Genomic DNA, 12260 nt, shown 5'->3' with positions numbered 1-12260 from the left:
GGCAGAGCGGGCGCCACGGGTGCCCAGGGGCGCTGGGCCGCGGGGAAGCCCCCGGCGGGGCAGCCGGCGGGGGGCTGCGGGGGGCGGGAGGCCGGGAGGCTGGCGAAGACCTGCGCCGGCCCGCGGGCTCCGGGGATCGCCCCTATCACCAGCGCCACCACGAAGCCGGCGAATGTCATGGTGCCAGTCCCGCCGGCTCGGGTCCATCTCCCCCTCTCATCGCGCCCGGGGTGCGAGGGGGGAAGGCGGAGCCGCGGCGTCCCGCTAATCCCCCTCGCCGCACACCCCTGCCGCCCGCCCCCGGCTGCCCGGCCCGCGGGGGCAGGGCGGGCGGCGCGGAGAGGCGCAGCACCGGCGCTGCCGGCTCCCTACCTGCCGCAGCCTGCCCAGCGCAGCGGGGAGCGGAGCGGAGCGACCGCCCGGCCACGGCCACGGCCCCTCGGGCAGCCTCGGCGCGGGGCTTACAGGGGGATGCGCCCCCGAGCCCGACCCCGGGGCTCCCCCGCCAGCACCAGGGCTGCCACGCCGATGCCATCCCTCGCCCTCCCCGGCCGCCCCCCGGGTTCTGCGCTGCCCGCGGTCCTGCCGAGCTCCGCAGGTTCACCCCACCTCACTTGTCTCTCGCATTGGGGCTCCCCTGGAGCCACCTTCTCTGCCCTCGCCCCGTACTTGTGGCTCCCCCGACCTCCTACGCCCTCACGAAGAGCAGAAGGAGCCCGGGCAGAGCCTGGCCTGGGGAGCGTAGCTTCGGGGCGAGAGGGACATAACGGGCCCCGCAGGGCCCGCTGGGGCGGCACAGGGATGGTGAGATCCCCAGGCGTGTCAGGGGGGAACAAAGGGGCTGGAACCAAACGCTGTGATGTCTTCGAGGGTTTAGCATTATCCCAGCCCCATGTGCTCTGAATAGTAATCTGCTTATTTCCAAGCGCTGCAGAGGTCTGCATGACCTGATCATGTCTGATTTCCTTGTCCCACCGAGACGGCTGTCAGTTATTGCTGCTTCTTTGTCTAATACTGTGTGGTTGTTAATTTGGGGTAGTTACTATATTTTACTTTACCGCTGGTTTTAATCTATGCCGTTCATTCTTGACGTCAAATTCTGCCTCATGGAACACATACTGTGTATTTGGCAATTTGTCTGTAATATGAGTCTGTAGATTCACCTCTTCATAAGATCCTTTTGCCTCTCCATTTTTTTTTGTCTGCAGAGTTTTAATCTGGTTTCTGAGTGAGCACATCAGTATTTCCACTACCTTTTGTTGAGACAAAAGTCTAAAAAAAAGGGTGCTTTCTGCTTTCCATGCAGAATCCCACATATATCCAGTGAACAGAGCCCTTCCTTTAGCAGCCTCCAAGCTGTTGAAAAGGTGCAAAATGCAACTTTGCCAGTTTAAACTTTTGTTTGTAAGAACAAAAGAGCTCCAGTGCTACGGAAAGCAGGTCCTATAGTATTTGGGATTGCCTGTATTCATCTTAGTTCTGCTCATCTGTGGTTAATTCTTTATTGCAGCACTACAGTTTGTATTTTAATCTCTCACAAAGTTAAAGCATACTCTGCTGGGGTTTCTACAGCAACGTGATAACTATGCTATCACAGTGTCTGTTGCACTTCTTTGTGGACAGAAACTCACAGATTGTTCTTTCTTGCTGAGATTTCTTCTGCAGATATGTATATGCATTCTTTAAAAAAAATATCAGGACTGGTAAGAGTTTAATTTATTTTCAAAGTATTTGAATATATGCAAGGCATTAGCCTGAAAGCAACTCATTATGGCCATTTTTAAATTGTCTGAAATTCTGTTTCTGTCATGACAAGTTGGTTGCTTTTATCCTTTGGAAGGACCAGTTAAAAGCATGCTCAGCCTAGCTGGTTAAGGTTTCCTTCATTGCCTAGTACACATCAAGTACCAGAAATATTTCATTTTCCCTGACCTAAGCTCTTTTTCCAACCCTCTGTAGCCTGGAAGAGAAAGGGTTCTGCTGATCAGCACAGGGGGAAGAGAACAAATGAGTGTGATGAGTCTTGCAAAGCGCTTCAGGCAAAGCTCTGAGCCTGGCACTTACTCATGTATTCTGATTGCATTCGCCTCCCCAAGGTGTGTGGGCTCTGCGGTGAACTTTCTTTACCTATCTAGGGTAGAGGCATTTGTGCTTGAGCTTGCAAAATGGTAGTCAGCAGGATGTGGGGGAAAAGAGGAGAGGCTAAACAGGGAAAAAGGTTTGGAAGTAACTAGAATTCCAAAAGAAGCACCAAGAAGAATAAAAAGCAATGTTATAATGATTCACTTCCAAGACAGGGTTCAGATTTAATGGAAGGATCCACATGTACAGATTCACTCTTGAACATTTTGATTTTTATCATGAGAACGAGCCTTCATTTGTTTTAGTAACTATAAATGAGCTTTCCCCATGATAGGAGGTCTGTTAATGCTACAGGAAATAATGCTTTTGTTACAATTTACAAATTAGGGACTCGGTCTGGTGTCCATTCAAGACATTGATAGTAAACTCACTGTAAAAAGGAGGGGCACTGTTCTAAGGAGTCCTGGAGCTGACAGAGGGTTTTTTGCAAGCTGTATGCTTTGCACTTTGCTTGCAGCTTCTGTCTTGGCTTGAGCATTTCCGAGTGTCTCCCCCATATGGTTTCTCTGGTGTTTGAACAGTGTGAGCACATGCAGTTTGTCCTTCGGCTCTGGCACTTACAGGTGCCATGTAGAGAATCGCTCTGATCTGCTTGACTGCTTTTATCACACTTGTAGGAAGCTCATTATCTCTGTGACTTCTGCCTCTGTCACATGTAGTCACAATCACTCAAAAGTTATTGGAAAGAGCAAAGACAAAGCAAGAGTTATGTTTATAGACTGTGTTTTTGAGAACCTTGATTCTTTTGGACTTAAGATGGATTCTCACACTTTAAATAACAGTAAGAAACTGCACTATGCTTCAAGGGTAGACTTTACCTTCACATATTTAGAAACAAGAACAGAAGCTTGTTACTCTGATACAGCTTTAGAAAGATGCCAAATATGAAATGCTCTTAGTGCATTTGCTTGCCTTAAAAAGTGTTTTCTCTGCTGTACAAAACTGTTGAAAACTCATTCACAAATTGAATTGCAAATGCAAAAGAAAGAAAAATTATGTTTTCGTAGGAAAATAGGAAACCTCAAAATCAGTCTGGCCATTGCATATAACTTGGATTCTGAAATTACAGCATCCAGCTTTTCAGGGAAAAAAAGGCAAAAAATGCTGGAAAATAAACCTTTGGAAACTGTGCTAATTATACTCCTGCAGCAGCACAGAGGGACTTAAAGTCAGTAATCTGTGTTTAACAAGGCCTGTGTTTTTATAGGAAAGCAAAGGCTTGTTTTGGTCTTTTGAGATTGGTTGGGAGAATAGTCCATTAAGACGATATTACAGTGAGTGAACTGGCTCCAGGTGAAGCCCATTCCTCCTTTTGCAAAACAGCTTCAATACTTAGTATTCAGCTTGTACCTCTCGTGAACAGAGGTTTTGACAGCAGTCCCATACATCAACACTCATGACCAAAGCTGGGAGATCTGTGCTGTGCACTGGCAACTTCCATGAAAGCAGTCATAGGAAATCATCTGCCAGAATAGGTTTTCATTTCTGTACAATTCCTCAGGGTTGACTGTTTTTTTCTCTACTGATATTTTACAGTCCCAACACCAAAATGTTGATAAAACAAAGAATAATGAATAATTCATAGTTATGAATGGCTCTGACCACTCCAACACCCCCTGCTCCCCCATATTTCCGTGCATAGATTCCTTAGGTTATCTAAGAAATGGAAATTGTAAATATTCACATAATACAGAGCAGTGTGGGTTATTCATAATATGCAAGGCTTGAAAGGAAACTTACTCAAGAGCTTCCTTCATCCTAATAGCTTTCTAAAAGCACTTGATAGTTCTTCCCTGTGGCTGGTTCTGATTTTGCATCGTGTGAGGGTACAGGTTATTAGAGGACTAATTTTCAATGAGTGATTCATGTGAATAGGTGAAAATATCTGATGTGTGGGTTAACCATGCAAAAATAGTAGTCCTGCATTGCAAAAATATTTAATACCCAGCATTTAAAATTCAGCTGGAGAATCAGTCTAATTCTGCTGCCATTTGAATCAATAGGAAAATTCACTGATTAGCCTCTTCCTGTGTTCAGTAAAGCTGCTTACCTTTATTTTTGAGTCGCTCATGCAGTGTGCTGTCAGCAGAGATTTTAGAAAAGCTGAGCACTTCCAGCTGTCGGTGGAATTCAGTTAAAATACTAGTGACAAGTGAAGGCCTGACTCAGTCCTGTCTTACTGCCCCTGATAGCCCTATCCAAGGTATTCTCTCCTGCATTCCCTCAAGTTAGTGTCAAGCAGCAGCACAGATGGGACAGCTCAGAGCAAGGGCTGACTTCAGGCAATGAGATATGTGAGAAATTCCACCAAGAAAGAAGTACAAAGCAGAGAAAATGTAGTCAAACAACCAGGCACAACAATGAAATTATTTTCATACTATCTAGCTAATAGCATACTACTTTTTCTTCGTATAATCAGCTACGCTGGGGCAAATAGATCAAGTGCTGGAATAAATGGAAAAACTTATGCACGTGACTTAGTGGCACTTAGGGTGAGATCAAACACCAGGCTGAAGTCAGAACTAGGAGAGGAAGCAAGGCTTCACACAAAGGAGACTTCCATGTGCAAAATGAGCCATGGAATGGGTGCCGAAATGAGTCAACATTTTTAGGATGTAAGTCAGCGCTCTTATAAAATAATTTTATTCATCAGTGTCATTCTTTTTAACTACATGGGCAGCAGAAATTTGAAATGCTGCCAAGTCTGACTCAAAATTAATTTGGGTTTGTGCTTATGTGGGAGAGAATAGGCCTTTTGTTCATAATTCCATATAAGCTCTATAGGGTGACCCTGCATTACACAGGATGTAGCTGAACAGCCGGTAATTGATGAGGTTTCCATTAACACATAACACAGTGTGCACAGTAATGAGATCACAGGAAAAGCTTTTTTAAAGTGTTAAGTACTTTCTTGTACAAGGAGCCGAGTTCGTATTATAAGGGAGTAAGAAACCTGTTTTCCTGGAACAAGGCCATAAGAAACTTGATTTCCTGGAGGAGTTCAAGACGTAAGTGCATATGTGCTCAACACTGGGTTCCACAGACACGATGAAGTAACTGCAGTTAAAACTGAAAGGTAAACTGGATCATGCAAAACTGGGGACCAGTTTCTGTCGCATGTGTAAAGCAGGTTACAGGAGTACCAGGTGTAACACTTTGGAGCACAGGAGACAGGATGTGTCCATGGAGTTGCTACTACTTCAGCAACACCCAGGAACATGCAACTGGTACAACATACAGGCCTGTTCATGCACTCCCAGGGCCATGGGGTTTGAGCCTGGTTTGATATTGCTTCCATGAGCAACCTCCAAGGACTCCTTATGTTCCTCTCACAGGAGAGTTCAACAGATCCCAAGTGTGCAGTGCCATGTGGCAGAGTGGGGCGTAAGACTGGAGTGTGAGAGCAGGAGAGCCCCAGCCTGCCTGTGTAAATACAGCAGAGGTGCTGCTCAATTTCCTGATGCTCGCAATGGGAGGTGAAGGCAGCATCCCATATGTTGCAGTCTGTTAACTAGGTGAAAGGGGAGTCTGTGTAGCCAGCCTATAAATAAGCATATTTAAAGAGGCAAGAATATGACAAAGAAAATATTTTGAAGAAATGGAATAGAAAATTGCATTTGTTAACAAACAAGCTTTTAATGGAGCTTTGCTTAGAAATGGAACTTCAGTTCCAAACCTGACTACCCTGAGTGTATGTGGGATTTGGTAAGTGAGTCAGTCCTTTAAGGGAGACAAAATGTGAAAAAAAAAATTGATGTTTTCTTCATCATAAAACATACATTTTGGACTCTTTTTCATATAGAAGGTGGCCCTTGCAAATGAGTCAGCATTAGGTAAGCGTGCCACAGAGCAGGATTAAGCCTTATTTATACAAAACATCCCCTGTCACTGAAGACAACTGGTTCACAGAGCTGAGATATATGACCTTCTACAGTTTCCTCTGACATTCATGTGTAGAAGGTTCCTTGGGGTAAACAATGCTTTATAAATGTACTTGTTTAAATAAGTCCTTCTCTCACAAACAATCCAGGTAGTTCCCTCCAATGATTTATGTCTGGAATGGTAGCATATGTCTTCTCTTTGCTCAGAGATCAATTTCTGAAAACATTTCTTAATAATACCTATTAGAGAATTTTGCATTTCATTGCTGTGAAGTGTAAGTGCAGTGAAAATCCCAAACCACAGAAAGTGAGGCAGGCAGGGTTGGTTTGTGTTTTCATCTTCCACCTAATCCAAGTCCCACCTTCCCATTAGCAGCAGTGGAATGAGGCATTTCTACTGCTTGCTACACAACCTTCAGCAGCAACACACACACAGTCTGTAAAGAAGACTTTTTGACAGAGTTTCAGAGGGAAGCAGGAATTACTTTAGTGCTGAGCTACATATATGCAATGATCTTTGGTCAATATCACCCAAATTAAATCCTACCTGTCTTAAATATTTTTGTTTTCTGCGAAAGAAATTCTAAAGACTTCATTCTCTTATTCTTAGTAATAGTTTTGGATAACAATATCATTATTTTTTCAAAAGAACATGTATTCTCATACTTACTGAAGGGAAAGCTAAAAAAACCAGTTTATACTTATTTGACTCAAAGAGACTGGGTTTGTATTGAAAGCATGAGGACTAATTTTAAATTATCTTTTGTTTTACTTGCAATTTCTATTGTTTGAGAAGTTTAGCTGTTAAGCAGGGGAGTATATTGCTGAGTGTTTACAATCCATGTTCTATTGGCTATATAGGTTAATAATTCCATTGAAACCATTGAATTCCATTGAATCATCTCATGTTAGTGAGTAGATATTGTGCATTATATATACAAGCCTTAGTTTGCCCATACTGGTACCATTTTAAAAAATACAGATCCCAGTAGTTCCTAGCTTGCTTTCAGAAATATATGCAGAGCTGGAGCAACCATTTCACGGTGAATACTATAAAGTGATGTACAAAGATGTACTTGGTATTTGTGCCTCCTTTCAACAATGTGTTGAAATTTTAAAATGCAGTCACATATGCTTTAAAATAAATAAGGTGGGGATCCTGTCTACAGCTATTTCCTTGACAATCTAATGGCTCTGTGGAATTACACGTTCCAACTTACTGTTTTCATACTTAGCCATCTTGGCTGGCATAATGATATGTCAAGTAAAAGTAAAAATTAAAATTAAGCCCATTGGATTATGAAAAGCAACATATTTTTGCTGTCGATATAGCTATACAAAACACAGTTACTTCTGGTTTTATACTGATCTGTTTAGGACACTATTTTTGTAAATAAGCACTGTATTACTGTATACTCTACTTTTTTTTTACTTTTGACTTTTAAACATTGTTATTGTACACAATACCTCCTAATGGTATGTAACTAAATCCTACCAGACCAAATGTCCAGTTATATTAAGTAGAAATACTATTAACTTTAAAAAATGTAAAATTTCAAACCTCTCCTTGCTTTATGATGATTATTACCCTGTTTTGGAACCATGTCTCAGAATGTTGCCATTATTTCAGCAGAGCCTTCATTTAGCCCTTAGAAATCGAGTAAATAACTTGTGCTGGGAGCTGTAGGAGGTGGACTTGCAATTTACATCATAGGATCATAGAACACCAGGTTGGAAGGGACCTTAAGGACCATCTGGTTCAAACTTTCTTGGCAAAAGCACAGTCTAGACAGGATGGCCCAGCACCGTTAAAAGTGTCCAATGTTGGGAAATCCACCACTTCCCTGGGGAAATTATTCCAATGATGAATAGTCCATATGTCCACTTCTTTTTTCTGCATATGTAGGTTTTTCTTCGTAAATTTCTCTCTGTATTTCCTAGGATCCAGGAAAAATGAAAAACAGAATAACTCCTTTCTCTAAGATTTAACTACAAGCCATCTTCTGGAATAACAAGAAGATAAACAATAAATTCAGGGCTATATTTTAAAATATTTTATGCAAATAACATGCTGGTGCAAAATACTCCATCTATTTCGATATGGAGGTAGCCAGGAAACATTAAATAATACTGAAAACAAAAGTACTGAGTATGTCAGGTAATAGATAAGGATGAGTTTTCTGGAACACAGAGACTTCAGACACAGGAGGTTTTCAGTGTACAAAGCTGCCATATCCGGTCACATTCTGCACAGTAGCAGTGTCCTTTATTGCCAGTCAGTGCAAACAAACCAGCTCTGAGACAACCACAGAACATGTGCACAAGTACCACATTTAAACATAAAACTGAATGGGTTTGTTTTGCAAGCAATGACACAGATTCTGACTGTAACATAAAACTGGTAGTCTAATTTATTATCTTGTTTTAAAAACACAGGGAAAACAGGAAAATTATTCATATTTTCTGATCTCAGTGCCTGTAGAGTTAAGTCTGGAAGTCAGTGAACACTGAGACTATTGAAATATGGCCTTTTTTATTCAAAGCATTACAAATTCACACTTCTTTGATGCTTTGGTTTGTAACAGTAAAGCCAAGAGATATCATGTCATTAGAGCTGTACTGCCCTTGAGTGGATCAAATTCAGCTCAGTGGTAGAACAAGTAACATCACTGAATTGTGTAATTACTAGAGATTTGCTCTTGCCTCACTAAGGGGGCAGTGTTAAGGAGTAAATACAAGGCTAGATGCACTACAGTATAAAGCTGCACTCCACCCTCTCTTCTCATGCTGTATTTTAAGGCATATACACAGACACTTCTGTTGAAAAGCATTCTCTGAATGTGGTGAGAAGCCAGTATTGCCTGATCTCCAGACCAAGTGGGACTTGGGGGAAGAAATGTAAAAAGACCAAATCTTACCTTTTGCAACACAAATTAACACATTGAATTTGTAAAATAGAATAGAATAGAATAGAATAGAATAGAATAGAATAGAATAGAATAAACTACACCAGACTATTACGTGGTCCAACTGCCTGATCACCTCAGGGCCGACCAAAAGTTAAAGGCTGTTGTTAAGGGCATTGTCCAAACACCTCTAAAACACTGACAGGTTGCCTGGAGCATTGACCACCTCTCCAGGGAGCCTGCTCAGTGTTTGATCATCCTCTCATAAAGAAATGCTTCCTAATGTCAAGTCTGAATAGCTGTAAATAGAATATTTTGAATTAAGAATATAGACTCTAATTTTGGTAGTTCGTGACATTTCTAGAACAAAACATGTTGATTAGAGGAATTTTTAAAAGCAGAAATCATTTTCATTCCCAGCAATTTAACAAATCCAGTGCAAGGTCTTAAAATCCTCTCGTGACCCATCCACATTTTTCAGCAAAATGAAGTTCAGTTCAAAAAGCTTCTCTAATTCTGCTCCAATCCTGCTGGTTTTCTTCCAGCAATGTTGGATACTGCTCGAGGAAGCCAGAGCAATGTTTAGTTCAGGATATTTAAGAAACTAAGTTTATTCCATGTATGGGAACTAGAAATGTTTTTATCATTTTTTAAACTTTTGTGTGCAAGTCACTTATTCTTGCTGACAAAGTAGAATGAAATACGATGCCATTCAAAAGCAAAGGAGTTACAGAATCTCTTTGAAAATTCCTGTCAATGGTCACATCCAGGTACGATTTTGTGGTGCAGAGGCAAGCAGCTCCAACATCAAGGCTTCATGTCCATCACAAAGGACATGTCCAAAGCTGGGTCAAATGGCAGTGCAACTTGATCTAGATGAAGTGTGAAATCGCACCACATGCCGGGCAAATTATCCACAGCCTGTGGCAGAGTGTTTATGAAGGCTCTGTTTTGGCTGGATGCTTGTGGGCTTACTAATGACAAGCAGTACTCGCCTAATAGAGACTCTGCTGCTACTTATTTACTTCCAGTAGCTTTTTAAACAGAAGCGCAGCTGCTGCAGTGAGTTTGTACAGGTTCAGGGGTGTGGTGTTTTGCAATACACTCATTAAGTCAGATTTGCCTTTTGGTGGGGACATAGCTTAAGGCAGAGGTAGAAAAGCAAGCGCAGCCACGGTCCCTGGGTGTTGGGATACTGTCAGTTGTTCAAAATAGGCTCCAAAACTGAGGTAACAATGTGTAAAGATATTTCGAAAGAGGTAGATCTAGGTACTTCATTGAAAGCATAGGGAAAAAGGACATGAAATAAGAAGTGTGATGTTAGTCCATGCTAACATCTGTTTTTCTATTATAAAATATTCTTATATTTTCTGTTTTTCTACTAATCTGTTTTGAGTTAAGAGATAAATTCCTTTCTCATTTCGTCTATTTGGTCCATTTGGTGTTTTTAATTTATGAATTTATTTAGCATCTAATAGGGCACAATGTAGTTTGAGTTTTGTTATGTGAAGAACAATTGAAGTGAGAGAACAGTGCTAAATTAAGCAGTTTGGGCCTAATTCAGTGTAACTTTTTCAGTCATTTCTACCAACACAAAATAAGTAGCAGTTTTTTGCTAAATGGAGTAGTCTAGACTTGAATATATGTCAGTGTAACACAATTCCCAAATGGGTGTGAAATTTTATCATTATTTGTTAGTGTTTTATAAATACTTTATAATGCCATAAACGGATAAGCAAAAGTGGCAGAGCATGTCTACTTATTGCACAACCACCTGACACTGGAAGTAGATACAAGTAGGCTGGAGGACAGGAATTGAATTCAAAATTACCTCAACAATAGAAGCAATTAAAAAGATTGAATGCACCTCAGTAAAGAGAAGTTACTCAGCGATAATCAGTTAAATAAAAACAGGATGAGATAACAATTGGCTTCATAAATATGAAGGATAATATCTGGATAATGGATCAGAGTTGATGGCACTTCCACAAACTCATTAGTCACCATTAGACCAGCAAGAATTTGGTCTGATACTTACCTTAACAGGAACATGGGCTGGATACAAGGCTCGGAGAGCTGAAACCACAGCATGCACAGAGAAGAAGAAAGGCATGGAGCATTCTGCAAAACCACAACTTTTTTGTTTTGAAACAGTGCATGTGTACAGCAGAACACCTTCATAGCCATTAATGTTTGTAAAGATCAGCTCATCTTAGCAACCAGTTCTAAAAATGGAGTGCAGGCTCCTACAAACCTCATCAGATCACATCCAGGAGGAAGTGATTTTGTTACTGTGCAGAGACTTCTACTGTATTCATTACAGCCAACAATATCAAAGCAGTGTACAGTAGCATGAGACAGCTACTGACCTTTTTTTTCCCATAACATTTCCATAGATAGGACACTATAACTAGTAATGTATTCCCGAAGGAGATAAACAACTTTTGGTATTTTAGGGTTTTAACATTTCAAAAGCTCCATCATATTTCTAGGATATTCTATCACTGAGAAATGTGAGTAGCTGGAAATGGTTTCTTTCTGTATTAGTCTACACCTCTTTCATTTCCTTCTCTTCATGCATCTTTCTCAGTTTTCAGTGTGACCTGCATAGTGTCATTGACATGTACACAATATATGCCACATTCCAAAAAAGGAGAGTAACATCTTGTATCATGAAAGTATGCCAGTGTCTGGCACTCAGAAACCAGCAGAGGAACAGCATGCTCTGTGTAGCACAGAGCTGAGTGCACTTCTCAGCTCTTGCTGGCCACATCGTTGGGTCTGGCAATTACAGGAAGAATTGGTCCGTGTCAGGAGAGCAAACATCAGCATTAATTGTAACTGCGGGATAATTTGTAGAGTTTCTTTATTCATTTGTTAAGTTTCCTTTTGTGAGATAGTAGGGACTGACGTTTCTTGCGGACCTTTATTTCCGTCTTCATTCTTGTTGCATTCTGAATAGTTCTCAGAAAATCAGCATGAAATATGGATTAGACACATTCCCAGACAGACAGTACATAGGAGAGGGGACAAAGGAGGAAGCGGGAAAGACACTAAAAATCAGATGAAAATAGCTTCAAACATTCTGCAAAACTCCCTCACAGCGGAAGTTTCTAAAGGATTAGAAGATGAAAGCGAAACATGAAGGTTAACCTACAAATAACTACACTGCATGCTGGAATTGGATATAAAGGATGTACCTTAGAAAAACCGACCAGGTGCTTAAATGGTCACAGCTGCGATACGGCCTGAGCTGGGTGTCGCCTCAGGGATGGACCGTGCACTGCAGCGGCTGAGTGAAGATGAACTTCACACCTACACTTGAACAACG

At 41.5% G+C, this 12260-nt stretch overlaps 1 long non-coding RNA gene across 1 annotated transcript; it reads right to left on the bottom strand.

Moving 5' to 3' along the window:
- Nucleotides 1–2281: 2281 nt before the first annotated feature.
- On the bottom strand, nt 2282–12217 carry LOC121674324. The gene is made up of 2 exons (XR_006019550.1): nt 12130–12217; nt 2282–7960 (listed from the first exon to the last, which is right to left on the bottom strand). It is a non-coding gene; the product is annotated as an uncharacterized LOC121674324 (long non-coding RNA).
- Between the last annotated feature and the right edge of the window lie 43 nt (nt 12218–12260).

Source organism: Corvus kubaryi, unplaced genomic scaffold, assembly GCF_017639235.1.
Source record: "Corvus kubaryi isolate FWS band 111438036 unplaced genomic scaffold, C.kubaryi_AGA036_p1.0 67, whole genome shotgun sequence".
Lineage (NCBI taxonomy): Eukaryota > Metazoa > Chordata > Aves > Passeriformes > Corvidae > Corvus > Corvus kubaryi.
The sequence above is the reverse complement of the archived record's forward strand: the minus strand, read 5'-3'. Positions and strand labels throughout refer to the sequence as shown.